This window comes from Lithobates pipiens, unplaced genomic scaffold, assembly GCF_037356315.1.
Source record: "Lithobates pipiens isolate NorthernLeopardFrog02 unplaced genomic scaffold, aLitPip1_a1.2 Scaffold_8, whole genome shotgun sequence".
Lineage (NCBI taxonomy): Eukaryota > Metazoa > Chordata > Amphibia > Anura > Ranidae > Lithobates > Lithobates pipiens.
In genome coordinates, this window is record NW_027507903.1 from 169788687 (window position 1) to 169809002 (window position 20316).

A 20316-nucleotide genomic window follows, 5' to 3' on the forward strand; every position below is an offset into this window, starting at 1 on the left:
TTGCAACAACCTTTTGGCTGATAAAACAGAACTAGTATGTACTGTATATACTATATATACTAGTTCTGTTTTATCAAGCAAAAGGTTGTTGCAGTCTTACTGACCACAAAAAAATTTGTCATAGAAACCAGAAACTAAGTTTGAAAATCCAGTGGCTGTTGTCTAAAGAAATCATCTAGTTATCTTGTATAATGACCACATACATACAGTATATAGATTTTGGAATTTGAAGACTTGAGTTTTTTATCTTGGCCTTTCAATAACAGATGATTTTCGCATAGATATTGACCAATATCAAGGGCAGTTTTTATTTATGACCACTCTGATGTTATTCTCACCACTGTATAAGCATGTTGAGTATTTTTTATTGTTTGTATAAATTACTTTACAAGAAAAAACATTGTTTTAGCCCAGTCTATACAAATATTTTATACATATCACTTACAATCAACACTACTATACTGCAAGGATCCTGAATAAAACCAACCATACATGGTTCAGCAGGAACCAGCTGAGATTTGAGCCATTAATGGGCAGGTTGAATGTACCAAGTTGATTGATCAATCAACTTGGGTACAACCAGCCTGCTGGATTCGCTTATGATGATCACAAGCGGCTGCTATAGCCGCTAGCAATAATCACTGTCTTCTCCCAGCAGAGTCAGATTCTCTTGCCCTCCCCCACTGGGAGAAGACAATGGCCCAGCAGGAGGGATTTCCACATCAACTCAATCTGTATTGGAGAAATTGAGCACATTTCTTTCCTGCAACTCGTGGTTGCAGGAAATACATTCTCTCTGTGTAAGGCTGGCCTAACCTTGTGCAACATAATATCTAGCTATTCATCTCTGTTCAGGATGCACAGACAGTTTAGTGATATAGAATAGGGATACACCCTCTCATTCTACCCGCTCAAACAGATATTTAGCATAATGGGAGTAAGGAGAGGATTTCAGATATTCCACAATAATCAGAAATACTGGGGTTGATTTACTAAAACTAGAGAGTGAAAAATATGGTACAGCTATGCATGGTAGCCAATCGGCTTCTAATTTCAGCTTGTTCAATTAAGCTTTGACAAAAAAAAAACTGGAAGATGATTGGTTTCTTTGTGAGCTGTATCAGATTTTGCACTCTCCAGTTTTAGTAAGTTAGCCCCACTGTGTACTACTGATGGCTCCAACAGTACTAGTAAAAAATAGGAATACATGCTCTATGTCTAAACTTGTGAACATTCCTAAATTATAATATTAAAACTGATCAAGTAACATTATAGTCCCACTTTAACCTGCCCAACATGAATGTCCTTTTAAAAAATGTAAAAAAAAAAACATAGTTGAATAGATTGATCCTACGGTAATTGTACATGAAACTGTGGCAATAGCTGTACTACTTTCACACCACAAACTAGTTACGCACATTTCATGTAGTTCATTGTAAGAACCAGATGTAATGCTATAATTAAAAGCTGTCATTGTAGCACATGTAAGATAGAAACAAATTACATTTCCCTAACATAACGTATCACACTGACTATTCACCCTTCTGACTCTCATTATGTGATTATAAATATTTAAACACTGCGAAGAAGAATGCAAGTTTAAAAAACATTGTCTACCAAGACCTCTAGCATAAAGCCAAGAAACTAATTGGATTCACACTTGCCATTATTGAGGTGACTTTGATTCTAAAATTTAAATGCTTGTAGGGGGGTTTTTCAAGCCGATGCAATTTCAGATATACTGAACTGCTAATCTGCTATTGAACTTTTTAATTACGGTAAGTGTAAGCACAATATATGTATCTGAAACTACAGAAGCATCATGTTGAACTTTTCCTGATTATTACATTTTGTGTTGAAAAGAAAAAAGCTGGTAGAAACATATGAATGCTATTTTGCACTTAAAAAGGACCTGGCAATCTCCAACAAGTACTGCAATGTCTATTTTTTGTTGGCGTTTGCCTGCAGTGTGGTAAAAAAAAAAAAAACAACAACACAGAAGCAGCTAGGAAAAGACAGTAAGATTGTATTCAGTTGTACAGTTTTCATCTATGCAATTCCCTGGGTTGCAAAAAAAATTCAGCATTCAACATTCATTCAAAAAGCATACTCAACAATGGCACAGTACACAAACTGGTGCAAAACTAAAGGAAAACCATATGCAACCAAACATGAACACAACCCAGAAGCAGAACTGTTTTTTTTAAGTGTAGCAGTGAAAATGGACAGTAAAAGAAACCTAAGCACATATGCTCTGACCATTAACCACTTCAGCCCCGGAAGGTTTACCCCCCTTCATGACCAGGCCATTTTTTACAATATGGCACTGCATTGCTTTGACTGACAATTGCACAGTCGTGCAAAGCTGTACCCAAATAAAATTGATGTCCTTTTGTCCCACAAATAGAGCTTTCTTTTGGTGGTATTTGATCACCTCTGCGGTTTTTATTTTTTGCACTATAAAGAAGAAAAGACTGACAATTTTGGGGAAAAAAAACTATATTTTTCACTTGCTATAAAACCTATCCAATAAAAAAAATGTATTCATCAATTTAGGCCCATATGTATTCGTCTACCTGTTTTTGGTAAAAAAAAAATCCCAGTAAGCATATATTGATTGGATTGCACAAAAGTTAAAGCGTCTACAAACTATGAGATATATTTATGGACTTTTTATTTATTTATTTTTTTACTGTAATGGCGGAGATCAGCACTTTTGTAGCGGGACTGCGGCATTGTGGCATACAAATCAGACACCTAATGCCGCGTACACACGGGCGGACTGTATGGCGTACTTAGTCCGTCGAAACACATTTCAGCGGACAGTCCGCTCGTGTGTGGGCTTCAGCGGACTTTTTCAGCGTGCAGTCCGGCGTACTAAGAATTTCGGATTTTTCTAAATTCTGTCCGTCGTACTTTGGTTTCAGCGGACAATCCGCTCGTCAGTATGCTAGTTCGACGGACTAAGAATGGCGCATGCCCAGAAAGGATTTACACGGCGGAAGGGTGCTTTGCTGTGTATTGGACTTCTTATTTCTAGTCCCGTCGTACGTGCTGTACACGTCATCGCGCAAGCTTTCGACGGACTGTTTGGGTATCCGTGTGTGGTCAAGTCCGTTCAGTGGAAAGTACGACGGACTGTCCGTCGGATTGTATGACGAACTAAGTACGCCATACAGTCCGCCCGTGTGTACGCGGCATAACTGACACTTCTGAGACTTTTTTGAGAACCAGAGACACTAATACAGGGATCAGTGCTAAAAAAATATGCACTGTGTCTGTACTAATTACCCTGGTAGGGAAGGGGTTAACATCAGGGGCGATCACATGGTTAAATGTGCTCCTAGGAAATGCTTTCTAACTGTGTGGGGGAGGCTTTGACTGGGGAAAGACAGAGATCCGTGTTCCTGTCTAGCAGAAAAACAAGATCTCCATCTGCCCCTCTCACAGAACGGTGGTCTGTCTTGTATACATGGGCAGACCGCCGTTCTGCCTCTCCTGAGAACGATCGCAGGGTGCCAGCGAACATCGGGTTCACCAGACTGGCTCATACTGTATCCAAGCGTGCCCCAGACCCAGTGAACAAAATCACATACAGATATGTGATTTCATGGAGGAGGGCCACCCTGCTGCAGTATACCTGTGTGGGGCAGTCCAGAAGAGGCTAAAGTAAATCTGCCGTAGGCCTATAAAATTCAGACTGAATATGTGAAAATAAAATCCTGACATAGTCAGCTGAAGATATTACATTTTTTTTTTGTAGTTTAAACTTCTTACTTCCATCATCTCCTTAGCCTACTTACTGGTCTGTTATTAAGATGGGTGGCCCTGTTAATCAAAAGATTAGGTTAGAGAAATAAGGGCAAAGCCACGCTTAATTTCTACAGCACACGTCAAAATGTACATATTTTTCAGATACCTGTATTTCTCTATCTACTGATTATTTTGACTTTTTTTAATTGAAGAAACCTCTGTTTATACATTTCTGATCATATTTTTTGTATGCCACATATTTGCAATATTTCAATTTAAAAAACGTTGTTTTGTCCCCACAATATAATTATAGTTTATATGATACACTGACCACTGGTTTTCTTTTGTTTTCCAACTACAACAGCATTATGTTAGTCTCTAAGTTGAATACAAAGGTCATCCCCTAGCCCCTGAAATACAAATGGAGTTTGCAAAGAATCAAAGCTTTCTCACAAGCCTTTTTTGGAACTGCCGGTTTTCTGACTTTTGGCTGAAAATGTTAGAAAAGCAAACTCAATGGGCCACTTGGTCTTTTTCCGCCTTTGGTCTTTTATGTTTCTATTTCTTGATGCTAGTTCCAGGACACTAATATTCTGTACATCCTGCATGTTATATAATGACAAATTGCCATGTTACATAGCTAGTCTGAAAAGACCTGTGTCCATAGAGTACAACCAATAAAAACAAAAAGTTTATGAAAAACCTGCATTCACAGAACCCTAAACCTGCAGTTGTTTCGAAGGAATGCAAAAAACTTAAAGCATGCCAAATTTGCTTTATTAACTGGCACCTTTAAATAGGTCACCTTAACAAAAGACAGCAGCAAAGATTTTTTTTTAAAAAATACTTTGCTTCTTTTTATATATTTTGTTTCACTCTTAATGGAGATATTGCTGTAAAAGAGTAAATATGAATCAAATAGTATTTTAATAATAGACATGTTAGCTCCTTCTTTTATTAAATAATATATTCGCTTACTCAAAAATGTATTCTTTGCTGTTTTAATATTCTGTGATCGTGAAACTATTAATGATTTTCTGGAAATAATTATCTTTCTTTATACAAAAACATTATATTTATTTCACTGTCAGTAAAATAGGCCATCTGTAGTATTCAGCACAATGCTTAAACCTGCAGGCACAATCTTTTTTTCTGATGAATGCAGTTTTGTATTGTTGAGAAATCAGCCGTGTAACAAGAAGTTTTAGCTGAGATGGAAAAGATAAGCACCATCAATTTAATAAAAATACCGAGCCCAGGTTTCATAACAGTAGACATTTTTTCTCTCTTACGCATACACCATGATGATGGATGAATTGCCAGTGAGAAGTGGTGAATGTAGATTAGCAGAGCCAAGGTTCTGGTAACTGTAAGTATAAGGAAGCATCTTTACATTTTTACTAGAACTTCTTCTATATTTTATGCAGTGGAATAACACAGATTCTGGGGATACATCAGTATTAAACACTAGATATTAAAGATGTTTATGGAAAAATAACTAGGTTTTATCATTCAGTGCATCCTCCATTTTTTTATTTTTTGCAGTAGTGAAATCCCCCGTGATTTTCTATGGTGGTATACTTTACCAGAAATAATTTTTTCTTTTTTTTTTGCATGTCCTTTAATCCCAAACAAATGTTAAAGTACCATACTTCTGATCACTATATTTATTCAGATACCTTGTGAAGTAATTTTTTTTTTTTTGCTATAATATTTTTTTTCATGTTACTGTAAGTATTTTCTAGTGATACAGTAATACCAGTTCTAAAGCTACAGTGTGTCGCATATCATCCAGGACTTTCCTGAAATTAGGATGTATTTTCTTTCTTCACTCACCAGCTGGAGCCTCATAACAACACTGAGTTAGCAACAGTGCCAGTAAACATTATTGGTCAACTAGACAGCTAAATCTGTCCAGAAATATATGGTTTACTACTCTTTATGTGCCAAGGTTTCTTTTAGCTTCCAATCATACCCTGTCATATCTTGGCATGCCTAAATAGCTTGCATGAATTCTTACCTCTCAGTATGCAGTTCCCTGGGTTTACAATAAATTTTGTGTCCAGTGCCTTGGATATTTTTTTATTCAGTTTCTTCAAGCTTACCGTTTTGTTCTTTTCTAATTAAATGAATGGTAAAGAGTGACACTCTTAGAATTCCAGGATTTTCCTAAATGCTAAAATTGGCTTGATCAAGAGAATGTACGTTACTTAAAGGACACTTATCATTAGAGAAACACAAAGCTTGAACACTCATTGTAAAAGTGACCTGTTAGTCTTCTTTTGGTACAAAGAAAAAAAAATATTAGGGAATATGGGACTTTGTAGGTGCTTATTACGATGAAATAAATGTATCACGACAAAGTATGATAAAATAGAATATTTTATTACAAAACAAGGGAAAAGACAGAAAAAAAATCATATAGAAAAAAACAGGGGTCGTTTTCTATGCAATTTCTCCACATATATATTCAATTTTTCCACACATAAATTCTACATGTTTCGCCTTGCTGTTTCCTCAAGAAAATGCTTGGACATGCGTGGACACAGAAAATTCTCAACCAGCAGGGTCTGGCTCCAATGAAACGATCAAAACATATTGATGTGATGTGTCAATAACAATGCATGTCGCTAGGAATATTTTGTTAAATCACATTATTTAGACATTTCTTAAATAGACGAAATATGTGCTTACATAGAGAGTTTCTGTTAAATGGACGATTAGGAGCCTATAGTATCCAACAAATTGCTGCAGCGAATATATGGCTTTATCCAAAGTTAGAGTTCTCTACCTACAGCCCTATAGAGATAAAGAAAGAACCCAAAATATATTTTCTAAAAGATCAATTTAAGTTGTCCTACCATACAGTAAGCGTGATAGGAGAAAATCGCTTGCCTGTATATGCTGTTGGGTCCGTATATATATGAAGACTCCTGAGCAAGCGAGGCATTGACATAACCATGGATGATCCAATTTACAAATGGACGATAATAGTATATAGAAAAATATTACACCCCACGGACTGGAGTATGGCACCTCTTAAGGCAATGTAATAGTCTGCATTGGTAGTATCTCTGGATAAAAGTAGTTGTACCTGTTTGCAGCTGCATGGACAGTGTGGCTCCCAGGGACTCCAGCAGCTTAACCAATGCCACATGGGTCTATTTGTAATTTAATTGAACTAGTTAAGCTGCTGGAGTCCCTGGGAGCCACACTGGCCCACACTCTCTATGTAAGCTCATATTTTGTCTATTAATGAAATGTCCAAATAATTTGATTTAACTAAATATTCCAAGTGGCATGCATTGTTATTGACAGGTCACATCAATATGTTTAGATCCGTTCATAGGTAATATAGATTTTACAATGGTACATAAACCATTCAATGGTACTCCTCTCTGTGAGCGTGTTGGTTTGGCTGGTGTCTCTCCCCGTGAAGGCCTTGGTGCCCAATGACTCGCTCTGATACCATCTACTACAGATTGGTTTCTGAATTTCCTAAGCATTGGAGCCAGAGCCTGCCTATTTTATGCACTTTTTCACATCTGAGATCTGTATAACTATTATATATATTATATTATTATATTATTATATTTTTATATATTATTCATTAGAGAAAAATGTCCATGCATGTTCCCTAGGAAGCCGCAAGGCGAAACATGTAGTATTTACGTGTGGAAAAATTTAATATATATGTGGAGAAATTGCATAGAGAAAACAACCCCTGTTTATTTCTGTGATAGTTTTTTTCTGTCTTTCCCCTTTTTTTGTAATAAAATATTATATTCTATCATACTTTGTTGTGATACATTAATGTCATCATAATAACTACCTACAAAGTCCCATATTCCCAATATTATTTTTTGTTTGTTCTTTCTTAAAAGGATGACAGTGCCAAATTAACAAATCTGTGTCTTGGTCACTCTAATTCATCATTCTTATTGTGGTACTTTACTCCAAGCAAGAATGCAAATAAGGCCCTTGAACCTTTGAACACTAAAGTCAGGAGACAAAAGTTTAAAGGTTAAAAAAAACAGTCAACATTCGGCCCGTGTGTATGTTGGTCTGTCGGATATGCATGCTGGAAAACCAGTAGCCGGCCGACTCCCAATCAGCACTCTCAGCCAACGGCACAGAACGTGGTGATTGGAGTGTTCTGGTGGGGGGCAACCCCCATCCCTCGTCCCCCTGTCAGAACACAATAGCTCAGCAGGGAAGATCACTGAACTAACCTTGAGTGGTTAGTACAGCGACTCCAACCAGAGCTGTCAGTTTTTTTTCGTGCAACCCATTGGGTGGCACAAACAAAACTCCAATGAGTACCCAGCTTCTGATGTAAACACTTGTTCTGGGTCATTAAATCAGAAAGTATTGCAACTATGGACAGTCAGGCAACTTGCATTTTGTAAAGGAGGTCAGTCGTGGCAGCCTCATGTTTTTCTCATGGTAGATTAACTTCAGCTTCTCTCTAAATATATATAATAATGTGGTGTTTTTTGCTTTATGTTTGTGATTAACACAATTTGAGACACCTGTCAGCAAATGCTTCAGGTGTTGGAAAAAACACATATTTGAAATTGAAGCAATAGCTACGGAACATATTGCTGAGAAAATCATTTTTTCCTGCATATGGATTTCAGGCAGTAGGATTTCAGATTCCCTCTTTTCCTCTTAAAGGAAAACTTGTCTTTTTGCCAATACATATATAATTGTTAATTAAAATATTTTATTGTTAAAAGCTGTTTTTCTTTCTTTCAATTCACTATGCAACAAACTATAATATTTTTAAAAAACTACTAAAAAGTTTAACCTTTACTACCTTGCAACCTTTGCAACAGATTTCTAGAGGCATTTTGTGGATAATGTGTGTGCTCATTTCAGGTTCATGTGATTTGCTCACTGTTTTTGCTAGAAAGTTGCACAAAGCCTAAACTGAAATTAGAGACATTCCTAACTTTGTCATAATGTTTACTAAAGTGATCCATTTGTATGTGGTGATAGGTTGACCATACAGTGGTTATAGAAAAGAATCACCCCCTTTAAAATAATCCAAATTTGTTGCTTTGCAGCCTGAAATTAAGATACACACAGTTTTTGTTTTATCCTGCTGTATTTACTAGTGCAACATCCAAATGAAAGCTATAACACCAACATGTCAGAAAAAAATGAAAGAAATAAAAAAAATAGAATCACTGCATTGGAAAAAGGATCACACCCTTATGCCAGTATTTTGTTGACCCACTCTTTGCTTTAGTTACAACCTAAAGTCTGTTGGTATATGTCTCTACTAACTTTGAACATCTAGACTTTGTAATATTTTCCACTTTTTTTGCAAGACTGTTCAAGTTCAGTTAAATTAAATTAAGGTGACCGTTTCTGGACTGCAGTCTTAAAGTCATTCCACATATTTTCAATGGGATTTAAGTCTGGGCTCTGACTAAGCCATGGAAGGACATTTACCTTTTTCTCCTTCAACCACTGTGTGATTTTTGCTTTGTTCTTTGGGTCATTTTCATGTTGGGCGTTAACCCTTCTTCCCATCGACAACCTTCTAGCAAAGAGCAGTACATTTTCGAAAGACATTTTATAAAAGATAGGGACTTTGAGGAAAGCATGGCCTGGTAAGGCCCAATAATTCCATCCCTAGCAGTACATTTTCCTCAAGACTTTGATCGTATTTTGCCCCATCCATTTTTCTTCTTTCCTGACAAGTGCTCCAGCCCTCCACCCCATAACAGGTTTCATGTTGAGGCTAGATAATTAAATTTTAGTCCCATCCAACCATGATGCCTTTTTCCATGTGGCCTCAGAATCGTCAAGGTGCGTTTAAGGTGGTCAGGTGAAGCTAAAATTGAATTACTTTGCCTCAACACCACACAATATGTCTGACAGAAATCCAATACAGCTCACCATCCAAATAACACCATTCCTACAGTAAAGCATGGAGTTGGTAATATCCTGTTTGGGGGGGGGGGGGGTTCTCTGCAGCAGGGACTGAAGCCCTTGTCAGGACAGAAGAAAAATGGACAGGCAAAATACCATCAAATTCTTGAGGAATATCTGCTGCCCTCTTCCAGAAAGTTTTTGATTGGAAGAAAGTTTACCTTCCAACATGAACATGACCCAATGCATACAGCAAAAATTACCACACAGTGGTTGAAGAAGAAAAAGGTGAATGTCCATGCATGGCTTAGTCAGAGCCCAGACTTAAATCCCATTGAAAATCTGTGGAATGACTTGAAGACTGCAGTCCACAAATGGTCACCATGAAATGCAATTGGACTTAAGCAGTTCTGCACAGAAGAGTGGGCAAATATTGCAAAGTCTAGATGTGCAAGTAGTAGAGACAAATCCCAACAGACTAAAGTAGAACAGCGGACCTCATCAAGTGATGGTAGCAGGTTAATCTTCCTGGTTAACAGTGCAGATGAGGTAATTACAGCAGTGCCCTCTCTATCTTCAGAACAGAAGCAGGTAGGCATCTGCAAAGAAGTTTGCTAAAAATCAGTGCAATATATAGAACGGCCTATAAAAATTCATGTGGCTGCTCAGTCTAAATCCAGTGATGTTCAAGAACCAATCAAAGTGGTTCCTGATCATGTGATATGTAAGCTCTGACATAGTGATCACATGCAGGCTGAAGGTTTTGTTGATAAAAATGAAAGTCTTTAGCTTGCAAATAAACGTGGCCACCTTCAAGCAGCAATGCTCATCTTTGGTGCCATCTATTCAAAGGCATAACTGTCAGATACATTTGCATTATAAAAAATTTGGTGTAAATTATTAAAATATTAAAGCGGAAGTAAACCCATCCATAAAACAGTTTAATTTCCGGCACGTGCCGGAAATGTAACACTTGCATTGGTTGTATTCTCAACCAAACTGTCAAACCATCCAATGGCTGGTGTCATAACTGATCTTATGTGCAGCATCATGGTAGTTGTAGAGGCAAAGATGGCAGCTTCCTTGACTGAAAACCATAGGGGGGTTTTCTTTAATTAACCAATACCTTCTGATGCTGCCTAATTTGGCCTCGGCATCTAGACATGAATTAACTCTGGTCACAAAGGGTTTAATAAAGCACTTTTTCTGGCTCCTAAATATATCTATTCAGCTAAACAGTCGCTTTGAAATTTCTTTTGTTGTTGCACAACCTAAGCATTTAATTTGATATATAAATTGTAAATCGGTTATCATCTGTTGCAAAATTTGAAAATTTTGTTCATGACAAGCCATGGACATGTCATGCACTACAGGAAAGAAAAAGCAAATTGCCTCTAATCATACTAACACATAAATGTGGTATCCAGTGATTTAATTTGTGACCTTGTTTTGTAATGGAAGGTGAACTTCCAGTATGCTGGAAGAATTCTGTTTGGGCACTACTTATATTCTCATATTTTTTAAATAATCTGTCTCCAGACATTGAAAGATTATTGCATGAAACAATAATATCCTCAGCTCAGTAGGCAAGAAGTCAACAGGAAGAATTTATTGCAGAAATAGTTAACCATATGTTAACCACAATATAAAAAGGGATTGATTAACCCACAAACAATATTTCTTGTCGTCTAGGACAACATAAATATTCACAAGACTTTTATGTTTTACATTACTGACTAAAATGTAAATAGTACAATTTCTGGGTTGTGAGGTTAGCTGCATGACAGCACTTTAGAAATGCTACTTTTCCTTTTGAACATTGCATAGTAGCAGGTCAAGTAATTTCAGACTATTTCCAGAATTAATTTGTAACTGTCATTCAGTCCAAGAGCAGTTTTGATGTGTTAGTGTGCCAATTGGTTAAATGCAAAATGTGTTTGTGAACCAGAACCTTGAAGTCCAAGAGCTTGAATTTATGACACAGTGACACAGCTTTCAGAACTCCAGTTGTCATTGTACAAAAACAAAAGAGTGACCTTGACTCCTGCTGTATTGTGCAATATTGCCGGCGTGAAACTTGGATGTTAGCCAATGTCTTTATAAAGCAAGTCTAAAGATTTAGTACTTTTTTGAGAAAATTATAGGATTTGTACAGTTAAAGTGGACCTTCATACAACCTTGATTTCAGAATGCCCTAAATAACAATTTATTTGAAAAATAGTAATACTAATAATTGTTTTAAATTTTTCATTTATAAACCTGTTATAACCCCTGCTTGTACTGTAAGGCTTTATTAGCACTATCTGTAGATTGTAAATCCTAGGCTAAAGTGCAATATGTATAGCAGGATTTTACAAAATATTTGGAAAAAATTTAAACCAGCTTTGAGAAATTTCCCTTTTTTTTTTATTTTATTACATTCTTTAATTTAGATTTTCAATTAGAAAAGTACAAAACAGCGTGCCGCAGAAAGGTAACGTTGGCACTGCAGAAAGTCAAACAGGGCCCATAAAATATTCTTTAGACCCCATTCACACTGGGGTGCTTTTCAGACGTTTTAGAGATAAAAATAGTGCCTGTAAAGTGCCTCTCAAGCCACCCCAGGTTGAAAGTCTGAGTGCTTTCACACTGGGGTGGTGCGCTTGCAGAACGGGAAAAAAAGTCCTGTAGCATCTTTGGGGCAGTGCCCGCCTCTGCCCATTGAAAGAAATGGGCCATGCTGCTGAAGCACCTGCAAAGCACTTCAGCATCGCTGCAACACGGGCGCAATTAACCCTTTCTTCAGCCGCTAATGGGGGGTTAAGAGCACCCCACTAGCGGCCAAATAGCACCATTATAACAGCAGTAAAACTAGCGGCGCTTTACAACTAACGTCCGCACCACCCCAGGATGAATGAGGTCTTAAAGAGGAACTACAGTCTGCTTACATCATTTGTAATAAAAACATCTTTGCCATTCTGAAGCTTCCCTCCAACAGCTTTACATATTATTTTATATATACGTGATTCTGCAGAAATCTCCCTGCAGTCTGGCTACAGCCATTTTAACTGTGGGCAGCTGAAGCTGCTGCCTGTTCACTTCCTGTATTTACACAGACACAAACACACAGCAGCACACAGACACACATACACATAAATATACAGGCATACCCCACTTTTAAGTACACAATGGGGTTTATTTACAAAAGCTGAAAAGTGCAAAATCAGGCTCCCTTCTGCATAGAAACCAATGAGCTTGTAACCCCAGCTTGTTCAATTAAGCTTTGGTAATAAAACCTGGAAACTCATTGGTTTCTATGCAGAAGTGAGCCTGATTTTGCACTGTCCAGCTTTAGTAAGTAAACCCCATTGTGTACTTAAAAGTGGGGTATGCCTGTATATATATATATATATATATATATATATATATATATATATATATATATATATATATAGACACACACACATATACAGAAAGACATACACACTTACACCACTGCTTGCCTGCACATTCCTTCTCTCTCGATGCATACACATGGATCTCTGCAGTCTCTTGTTATCTCCAACCTTATCCAGCCACCCCCCACTGGCAAACTCTCTCTTGAGTGAGAGAGATAGAGCTCTGCATGATGTCATTAACCTAGTCTAATTACCAGCCAAGAAAGAGGAATTGGGCTGTATAAGGTATTTACTGGCAGAAAGAGAAATCTTTTACTATTCAAAGTTAAAACAACAGGAACAGAAGATTTAATAGATGGAAAGATGAAACAAATACTGAAGGTCCCATTTAAAGTGAACCTGTGCCCAGAATATACACATTAAAGTGTTAACATATAATGTACTAGCAAAAATGCCCAAGCCCACATTCATCTCTGTAGCAGCAGGCATTATGAAGAAAATCATCTTTAAAGTTAACAAGGACACATAAATAACAACTCCTTTTCTCTTTATTATCTATGGATAGCAGAATCTTGGCAGCAGCCTGCTGACTGAAAAGCTGACCCTATGGGTTTCCAGTTACAGTCAGTCAGCATGGGAAGGGTAGTATTAAGCTCTCTTATTAAAAATCCAAGCAAGATTTGCCATCATGGAAGCAGCCTAAATTACAGGATATGTTTTTTTTTATGGAAAACTGTATGTACACGTAATGACAACATTCTTGAAAAAAATAGCTTATAATATTATAATCATTGATAAAAAATGAAATTAAACAAAACCAGGATAATATCACTTTAATGGGAAAGGTTCTTGTGACAAATATTGAGACACAAAAACACAACAGCCTATAGAATCTTATGCATTCTTAGCACATGCATAAAACTGTTGTGATTTTATCCCTTGTATATTAATTATTTACACTTGCCCTAGATGTTTACTTCAGGCATAAAACAAACTGACCAAAATGATAAATTAAGCAGACATTTCAACTTGAACTTTGCTATCAGTATCATGTTTTGTGCAAATGTGCCACCCTATAAACATCATGCAGAATTACATAATCAGTCACTAGCAGAGCCTTCCTCTTAGTGAAATACTAGTCCATTCGACGTTATGAATTTTAAAACTCTCTTAATAATACATTTTAGTGTAATCACTGCAGAGCATCACATATTCAATTTAGAATAAAACGGGACTTTAATCTAGAGTTTGGCGCAGCCCACAACCTTTCTAAACATTATTGATGCTAGTGATCTGCTATTGTTAACAGGAGTTGGTGAACTGAAACCTGAACCTGTAAGAAATCTAGAGAACCCTTGTAACTTATGGACACATCTCAGAGAAAAAAATATCCAAGTAGCTGGTGCAACTTAACTAACCTAACTATTACCCTCACCAGACATACCAACAACCTTATCCAGTACCCCGGGCGGGGGGGGGGGGTGGAGAGGGTGGAAAGAACCCTACAAAATTCCAAACAATCCCTCACAATACCACAAAGAACAAGAAGAAAAAGAGGCAGAAGGGGTGGAGGCAGAAAGAAAAAGGAAAAGAGACAACTGACAGCAGGAATATTTAATTTAACAGGAATCACTTTTTCAGAAAATGAATTGGAGGTTTATTACAGGGTTTGAAGTTTGCACCCAAAAAAAAACATTGATAAATTTGATGTTTTTGTAGATATTGAGAAATATATCAGAAAACTAAATATCAAAAAACATTTTTCAGGACAGGTTACTACGTTGCCATCAAAGGAGGTTATTGACCCCTTTATACATACTGGGTTAAGAAACAATTCTGTTTTTAACCCAAAAAAAGGTACTCACCATCATATAGAAGTATTTAGGAGTATGGTACAAGATGAGGTCAGACAATTAGAAATAAATAAGTATCAGAATAATCAATCAATATGGGAAGGAATTAAAATGTTAGAGGATAATAGGGAGATAGTGGTCAGACCGGCAGATAAAGAGGGGGGGGGGGGGGTTGGTGGTTCTTACTAAAGAAAACTACAATAAAGAAATGGATCGATTGTTGAATGATGTAGGTGCATACAAAAAATTGAGTACAGATCCTACATTACGGCAAAAAACTGAATTAGTAGGATGGGTGGAAAAGGGACTGGCTAAGAAAATACTTGAAGCAGTTTATCTTCTAATACATGCACCTAAGATTTCTGTGTTGTATATATTACCAAAAATGCACAAAAACAAAAAGAACCCACCTGGTCACCCCATCCTGAGTGGGATTGGCTCTCTGTACTCCAGGTTGGGGGAATATATTGACCAATTCCTTCAGCCTCTAGTTACACAGAGCCAATCCTACCTCAAAGACAGTAGGGATTTGATTGCATTATTACAGTAAATCACTGTCACTGATACCACCTTAATGGTAACAATTGCCATAGAGTCGCTGTATACCAACATACAGCATGAGGATGCACTGGAGGCAGTGAAATGGACATTGTTAAAAGAGCAAAACATTACCAAATCTCAAATCACGTTTTTGGTGGAGGGTTTATCCCTAGCTATGGGAAAATAATTATTTTTGGGCACTGAATAATTATTACAACCAAATAAGTGGTGTGGCAATGGGAGCTCATTACGCTCCAAGTGTGGTGAATTTAAAGCGGGAGTCCACCGGGACTCCGCGTTTTTTTTTTTTTTAAAGCTAGCAGCTACAAATACTGCAGCTGCTGACTTTTAAAATAGTGGCACTTACCTGTCCAGCGCGCCCGCGATGTCGGCACCCGAAGCCGATCTCTAGGTCGTCTGTCGGGTCCTGCCGCCGCCATCTTGGGTATGGGAATCAGGAAATGGAGCCTTTCGGCTTCATTTCCCGGTTCCCTACTGCGCATGTGCGAATCGCGCTGCGCAATAAGGACGCTCCCCGCTGCCTCTGGGATCTGTGTGTTTCCCAGCAGGCAGCGGGGCACTTGCGGGAAGGGGCGGGCACTTGCGGAAAGGGGCGTAAGTTACGCCCCTTTCCGCAGAGAGCTATCCCGGAAGTGGGTGCAGTTACCTGGATTATCCAGGTAACTGCACCCCCCTCCCCCCTGAAAGGTGCCGATTGTGGCACCGGAGGGGGGGAGGGTTCCGATGAGCGGAAGGTCCACTTTAGGGTGGACCTCCGCTTTAACACTTAACAAATGGGAAACAGAGAGAATTTTTGCCATCTTACACAACAGCTTCTATTTTACAAGAGGTATATTGACAATGTCATTTTGCTCGTATGGGAGGGATCCCATACGAGTTTTTTAACCTTTCTTGGTAAAATGAACAGCAATAGATATGGTTTAAAATTTACAGCAGAACATAGTTTAACCACCGTCTATTACCTGGATCTGACACTTATGAAATTTCAAAATACCATTTTCACTAAGTCGTACTTCAAAGAGACAGACAGAAATGCTGTGGTGCCTACTCATAGCTGCCATTATCCACAGTGGATAAATGTTGTCCCTAAGATGAGAATCTGGCGGAATTGCCATAACAAGGCTGATTTCCTCATACAGGCAGATGTTCTCACAAATAGATTTTTGGAGAAAGGCTATCCATTGCATACACTTAAGAAACATGTAAATGAGGTTTTGGCAATGGATAGGCAAACACTTTTAACGACAAAACCCAAAAAAGAGTATATGGGTTTCCATCCCCAGTATAAACAAGTAGAAACTATTTTCAATAAAATATGGCCAATCCTACTTAAAGATAGGGACCTCCAAACCATACTACCAGATAAAACAAAGTTTATTTATAGAAGGGCACCAGGCTTGAGAAACCTTATAGCAAGGAATGTACCAGATCCACCCAAGAAACCATTAAAAAACAAAAAAAAACAAGTGCAAACAATAAAAAATATCTCATTTTAAATCGTTGGTGACACAACAGGAATTTAAAATCAAAGCTCTCATTACGTGTCATTCTGATCATGTCACATGTGTTCTGGAATGCCCTGGTTCTTTACAATATGTGGCAGAACCACGCGACAGTTAAAAACTAGAATTAATGAACATGTCACAAATATTAAAAAAGGTTATCCTAACCATAGTGTCTCTAGATACTTTAAAATATTTCATGATAGGTATCGAGACATTGGAGGGGTACTATCCATATGAAGAGATCTATATCCCAGAATGAAACCTACTGGCTGTACAAATTGCACACGAAGCAGCCTCATGGGCTCAACATTGAATTAGACTTGAATTGTTATGTAACCAACGATTATTATACCATTAGGAGTTCATTCTGTTCCCCTCCTCTTTATTTCACCTTATGCCATAATATTGTCTATGTGGTTGGTTTATTAAAGGAATTTTTTAAGGTTACTGAACGTGAATTACTACCATCTTTATCAAACGTAAGAGGTAGTAAAACTGTTCAGCCGAGGGTTTCCACCATACAAGATATACACTATTGTTAGGTTTCCATCTAGAGAATTAGCCCCGTTATTTAGGTGGAATATTTTCTTACTCGACCAGGACGGTTGTAATCCAATGGAATCTCTCCTTGTATGATATTTATCTAGCATTGCCACTCACTAGCCTAAAGTGGTATATATTAATAATAATTATTATAAATTTATTTTGTGTCCACATGTGTGTGATTCCATTATGTGTGATAATTAGTCCAGATTAGTATAATTATGGGTATCATAAATGGTGTGAATAATAAAGTATGTAAACCGGCACTGTGGCTGCATGCAATTACAATTGCTACATTTGCCATCGGATTTTCACCATATACATTCTGGTTCCCCTATTAAATCTTTTTCCTTGAGCTCTTAACAATTTTTAATTAATCTTAGTTTTTTTATATATTTTTTACTATTGTACTTGCGATCGTGTGCCACCTATTTCTAATATAATAAGGTTGTCACTAGAAATGCAATATAGGATATCCGCCGGCAGCATGAGACATGTTTGAGTGGTTCGCCCCCATCTACTATAAAGTATCATTACCTAGTGACCAAAGTACGCATCCCTGAAGACATTTATACGAAACGTACTTAGGAGCGTCACCTTGGTCACGTGATCCCATCGGACTTCCGGCATCTCTGATTGCCGCTATCGCCGGATGGAACGCACGCCATTCACGGAGGTGACACACAGCTTCACAGCACAGCGAACCCCAGACGAGCGAGCGGCCTCAGTGTAGGGTTGGCACCAATGGATGTAAGGGGCCATTTGGCTTTTCTTTATGGTTTTCTATTGTTTTAATAAACTTTAATGCACTATGGAAGCATCCATTGTTTTTAATATATCCTACATCTAACTATACAGGGAGGGAGTCTTTTTACCAATCTGATCCAGCCATTCCATGTGAACAGGTACAATCCTGTACACGCCTTTATGACTTTCTTTTTAACTAAAGAAGTCATATACTTCTGGTAAGCAGATCCTTAACTCATAACTGCAGGGTGTTGTTACCTCTCATTGGAAAATGAATTTTCTCACACAGAAGAATTGTATACTTTAAGTGGAAGACTTGAAGGCATTTACCACTGTTGTGGTCACTGAATTGGGACTTTTCTATATATAATTTTTTCTCTTTCTGTGTGCACTCTATATGTGATTTGGCACAATTGTTATTTCACGTTATTGTGGTTTAGCGTTTGATTTATCATATGTATCATTGTGCACATATGTTGTGATAGTATTTCCATTTTGATTTTCATATTTTAGATTTTTTTTTTTTTGTTTTTATTGTGTATGTAGCACCCTCTGTATATATTTGCAATTTTATTGATCACTGTGTGCAGCTGTATTAATTTAAGTATCTTTTGATTTTGGTTATACTGTAGTTCTTTTCACTTATTTCCACTAATATTTACTACAGCTTAATATTAGTTTATCACATACCATAGCTGGTGCAACAGTCTCAAAATATGGTCTTGGCATGATGTGGAAGTTTTGAGCAAGAGTCGTGTGAATAAACATGCAGGACACAATCAAATTGTTATTTTCTATCCTACCGAAACATGGCCTATTGGGTCTAATAATGGTTTCATTGACAGCAAAAAAACAGTTTTCCAAAATGTTGAACACTGTATAATGTGAAAACAGTAGTGGAGCTTGCAAAAATACATTGGCCTTTTGTCATGTAATATTTACATGCTGTATGATTGGCATCACTGGTATTATTTATACTGTACTAAATGCGTCACTGCTTGCGGCTCTATCATAGTAACACAACTTCACACCTGATAGCAATAATTTATGAGCTGTGTTTCTGCAGCTGACAACAAGAGAAGAAAATCAATGATGAAGATGGTTTGCCATTAATAATCTATGAGGATTTAACCTTAAAATTAAAAATAAAAAACAAGAAAACACAATGTTTGCCTAGAGCATGACTAGGTAGCTCAGTCAGTTTCTCTCATGATCTGTACTATCTGCTGTAATGCAAAGTGATGTGTCTTAGATATATTTTTCCCAATTTACATTTTGGAGAACCTTGCCAGGTTTTACATGGCAAAATGTATGCTTTGATGTGAGGCAAAAGTACATTTGTGATTACAAATTGTTTTATCTTAAAATATAAACAATAGCTATGCAATGGACTTTAATGTATTCTGTGCAGTGCAGTAACGGGAAAGTATATGACAAGATAACATGTAATGTTTGTGTTTCTAAGATAAATATACAGTTATTTTTGGAATTCTAAACCCAAGAAATGTAAACTTATTAACAAGTATGTTTACTAAAATATATCTCCAATTACCACTTCCATGCTAGAACTGACGTGATCTCATCATGGATTCTTTTCTGACATAACTTCGAAACATAAGTACATCTTGTGAATATTGATAGAACACAATTGGTTTGATATGATCTGGACTGTCCTAGCTAATCCAAGGTGTACATTTTTTGGTCGAAATTGGTGCCTGAGATTTGTGTTGCATGGTTCCTTACAAAGGATGATGCAGCTATAAAAAAAACTGAAATTAAGCAGTAATTAGAAAATCAACTCCATACTCCTGATTAAAATGTTACTTTAGCATATCAGCACATTGGTTAAAACTACCAAAAACCTGCTCAGGTTATTCATAACCAGCCACCATAATTGTAGCGTTATAATGAACAACATTTTTGGAAATGTGCCATTGGCCAGTGGAAATTTAATCTAGAGAGTGAAACAAATATAGTGATAGCTACAATTTCCTTGTTGGCATTTAGGCCAGTCAGGTTCCTCCACCCCAAACTCGCTCAGCCATGTCTTTATGGGCCTTGCTTTATGCACTTGTTTGCAGTCATGTTGGATGG

At 37.3% G+C, this 20316-nt stretch overlaps 1 protein-coding gene across 10 annotated transcripts in view; it reads left to right on the forward strand.

Annotated features, from left to right (window-relative positions):
• MAGI2 (membrane associated guanylate kinase, WW and PDZ domain containing 2) overlaps window positions 1-20316 on the forward strand; it is a 1006736-nt gene that overhangs the window by 350302 nt on the left and 636118 nt on the right. The window lies entirely within an intron of this gene.